The following is a 4,952-nucleotide window of genomic DNA, read 5'->3' as shown; positions in this document are numbered from 1 at the left end:
CTCCTGATGTACCTAAACAGTAGAAACCCCCCACAAGTGACCCCATTTTGGAAACTAGACCCCCCCCAAAGAGCTTATCTATGAACCCCCAACTGCTTCACAGAAGTTTATAATGTAGAGCCATGAAAATAAAAAAATCATATTTTTTCCACAAAAATGATCTTTTCACCCCCAAATTTTTACTTTCACAAGGATAACAGGAGAAATTGGACCCCAAAATTTATTGTGCAATTTATGCTGAGTAGGTTGATACCCCATATGTGGGGGATAAACCACTGTTTGGGCGCATGGCAGAGCTCGGAAGGGAAGGAGCGCCGTTTTGGAATGCAGACTTGATAGAATGGTCTGCGGGCGATATGTTGCGTTTGCAGAGCCCTTGATGTACCTAAACAGTAGAAACCCCCCACAAGTGACCCCATTTTGGAAACTAGACCCCCCAAGGAACTTATCTAGATATCTCTTATCTAGAGAACTTTGAATGCCCAAGTGCTTCACAGAAGTTTATAATGCAGAGTCGTTTTTTTTTTCCACAAAAAAAGATTTTTTAGCCCCCACGTTTTTATTTTCACAAGGGTAACAAGAGAAATTGGACCCAAAAAGTTGTTGTCCAATTACCCCCGGCAGCCGAGACCCCAAAGATCTTCCGGGTGCCGGCCGGCGGGTGCACTGCACATGCGCCCACCATTTTTTGGCCGGAACAAGATGGCGGCGCCCATCGACAGCCACGAGGAGCACCGGGGGAGACAGGTGAGTATTGGGGGGCGATCGGGACCCCATTTCTCTGTCCTCTGATGTGCGATCACATCGGAGGACAGAGAAATTAAATGGGAAATTGCGTATTTATTTTTTTTTGCGACCGCCGGTAAACGGTTGACTACCGGCGATCACAACCCGGGGGTCGGTAAAAAAACCCCGAATCATGTTCTCTGGGATCTCGGCTACCCCCGGCAACCGAGACCCCAGACAAAATCTGACTCTGGGGGGGTGCTATTCACTTTTTCCACAGCGCCGTTAATTAACAGCGCTGTGGTTTAAGTACCCTTAACTGCCGCCGCTAAAAGGCATATCGGCGGCCGTTAAGGGGTTAAAGGGTTTCAGCTTTAAATTATCTCTTTTATAATACTGTGTTTGGGCATTATAATAAAAAAGAGCTGAAAATGTAAAAGATATATTGCACTCACAGCTTGCCCAAATAAACAAACCTAAACAAATTGATTACACCTATACAGTAATATAACTATTATAATACTGCCCCCTATGTACAAGAATATAACTACTATAATACTGCTCTGTATGTGCAAGAATATAACTACTATAATACTGCCCTTATGTACACGAATATAACTACTACAATACTGCCCAATATGTACAAGAATATAACTACTATAATACTGCCCAATATGTACAAGAATATAACTACTATAATACTGCTCCTATGTACAAGAATATAACTAATATAATACTGCCCCTATGTACAAGAATATAACTACTATAATACTGCTCCTTTGTAAAAGAATATAACTACTATAAGAATGCCCCTAGGTAGAAGAATATAACTACTATAATACTGCTCTCTAAGTATAAGAATATAACTACTATAATACTGCCTCTTATGTACAAGAATATAACTACTATAATGCTGCCCCTATGCACAATAATATAACTGCTATAATACTGACCCTATGTACAAGAATTTAATTATTATTATACTGCCCCTTAAGTATAGGAATATAATTACTATACTACTGCCCCCATGTACAAGAGTATAACTACTATAATACCGCCCCCTATGTACAAGACTATAATTACTATAATACTGCCTCTATGTACAATAATATAACTGCTATAATACTGCCCCTAAGTGCAAGAATATAACAACTATAATACTGCCTCTATATACAAGAATATAACTACTCTAATAATGCCCCTATGTACAAAAATATACAGTAACTACCGTACTGCCTAGGATATAACTACTCTAATACTGCATTTATGCACACGAATATAACTACCATAATACTTTTCCTATATACAAAAATATAACTACTATATACTGACTCCTATTTACAAGAATATAACTACTACAATACTGCCCAATATGTACAAGAATATAACAACTAATATACTGCCCAATATGTGCAGGAATATAACTACTATAATACTGCCCAATATGTACAAGAATATAACTACTATAATACTGCTCCTATGTACAAGAATATAACTACTATAATACTGCCCGCTATGTACAAGAATATAACTACTATAATACTGCTCCTATGTACAAGAATATAACTACTATAATACTGCCCCCTATGTTCAAGAATATAACTACTATAATATGGCCCCTATGTACAAGAATATAACTGCTACAATACTGCCCTTATGTTCAAGAATATAGCTACTATAAAACTGCCCTCTATGTAAAAGAATATAACTACTATAATACTGCCTCCTATGAAAAATATAACTACCATAATACTGGCCCTATGAGCAAGAATATAACTATTATAATATGGTCCCTATGTACAAGAATATAACTGCTATAATACTTTCCCCTATGTTCAAGAATATAACTACTATAATACTACAACTATATACAAGAATATAACTACTGTAATACTGACCCCTATGTACAGGAATACAACTACCATTATACTACATAGTAACATAGTTATTAAGGTTGAAGGAAGACTTTAAGTCCATCTAGTTCAACCCATAGCCTAACCTAACATGCCCTAACATGTTGATCCAGAGGAAGGCAAAAAAAAACTCATGTGGCAAATAGTAAGCTCCACTTTGGGGGAAAAAAATCCTTCCCGAGTCCACATACGGCAATCAGACTAGTTGCCTGGATCAACGCCGTATCAAGGAATCTAGTGTATATACCCTGTAACATTATACTTTTCCAGAAAGGCATCCAGTCCCCTCTTAAATTTAAGTAATGAATCACCATACGGCAGAGAGTTCCATAGTCTCACTGCTCTTACAGTAAAGAATCCGCGTCTGTTATTATGCTTAAACCTTTTTGCCTCCAGATGTAGAGGATGCCCCCTTGTCCCTGTCTCAGGTCTATGATTAAAAAGATCATCAGAAAGGTCTTTGTACTGTCCCCTCTTATATTTATTGTTATGAACTGGTGGTTTAGGAGCAACATGCGACGAGCTCTGAGCAGGTGGTAACTATACTGACCGCAGTTCCTGAGCTTAACACAACACTAGAAGTAGCCGTGGGATGTTCCTGTCACTCCCTAGACACCTCGTCACAGCCGGAGAACTAACTACCCCTAAAGGTAGAAACAGGAAAGCTATCTTGTCTCAGAGAAAATCCCCAAAGGATAGGTAGCCCTCCACAAATATTGACTGTGAGTGGAGAGGGAAATGACATACGTAGAATGAAACAAGATGTAGCAAAGGAGGCCACTTCTAGCTAGATAGATAGTACAGGACAGAACACTGTGCGGTCAGTAATAAAAACTAGAAAAAGTCCACTGCAGAGAATGCAAAAATCTGCACACCTGACTAAAGGTGTGGAGGGCAAAATCTGCTGCCCAGAGCTTCCAGCTTAGCTGAATAGATCCATACTGATAAGCTGGACTAGAAAGAAAAACATAGAATGCACTGAACGATCAAGTCCACAACAAGTGGGCTGCAAAAGAACAAGCAAGGACTTATCTTTGCTGAACTGGTCAGAATATCAGGGAAATCCAAAAGAGATGTGACTCCAAACAGGAATCATTGACTACTGGCACTGGCTGAGGTATAAGGCCAGACTAAAATAGCCGAGCCAGAAAGACAATCAGTGGAAGCAGCTGCTGATGCTAAATCCAAGGAGCAGCCATTCCACTTAAAACCACCGGAGGGAGCCCAAGAGCAGAATTCACAAAAGTGCCACTTACAACCACCGGAGGGAGCCCAAGAGCGGAATTCACAACAGTACCCCCCCTTGAGGAGGGGTCACCGAACCCTCTCCAGAGCCCCCAGGCCGATCAGGACGAGCCAAGTGAAAAGCACGAACCAAATCGGCGGCATGGACATCGGAGGCAACAACCCAAGAATTATCCTCCTGGCCATAACCCTTCCACTTGACAAGATACTAAAGCCTCCGCCTCGAAAAACGAGAATCCAAAATTTTCTCAACCACATATTCCAACTCCCCCTCAACCAACACCGGGGCAGGAGGATCAACAGAGGGAACAACGGGTACCACATATCTCCGCAACAAAGATCTATGGAAAACATTATGGATGGCAAAAGAGGCTGGAAGGGCCAAACGAAAAGACACCGGATTGATAATCTCAGAAATCTTATAAGGACCAATAAACCGAGGCTTGAACTTAGGGGAAGAAACCTTCATAGGAACATGACGAGAAGATAACCAGACTAAATCCCCCACCCGAAGCCGGGGACCAACACACCGACGGCGGTTAGCAAAACGTTAAGCCTTTTCCTGAGACAACGTCAAATTGTCTACCACATGAGTCCAAATCTGCTGTAACCTGTCCATCACAGAATCCACACCAGGACAATCAGAAGGCTCAACCTGCCCCGAAGAAAAACGAGGATGGAAACCAAAATTACAAAAGAAAGGCGAAACCAAAGTAGCCGAACTGGCCCGATTATTAAGGGCAAACTCGGCCAACGGCAAGAAAGCCACCCAATCATCCTGATCAGCAGACACAAAGCATCTCAAATAGGTTTCCAAGGTTTGATTAGTTCGCTCAGTTTGGCCATTTGTCTGAGGATGGAACGCCGAAGAAAAAGACAAATCAATGCCCATCCTAGCACAAAAGGCCCGCCAAAACCTAGAAACAAACTGGGAACCTCTGTCAGACACAATATTCTCCGGAATGCCATGCAAACGAACCACATGCTAAAAAAACAATGGAACCAAATCAGAGGAGGAAGGCAATTTAGGCAAAGGTACCAAATGGACCATTTTAGAGAACCGGTCAC

Source organism: Ranitomeya variabilis, chromosome 4 (genome assembly GCF_051348905.1).
Source record: "Ranitomeya variabilis isolate aRanVar5 chromosome 4, aRanVar5.hap1, whole genome shotgun sequence".
Taxonomy (NCBI): Eukaryota; Metazoa; Chordata; class Amphibia; order Anura; family Dendrobatidae; genus Ranitomeya; species Ranitomeya variabilis.
The sequence above is the reverse complement of the archived record's forward strand: the minus strand, read 5'-3'. Positions refer to the sequence as shown.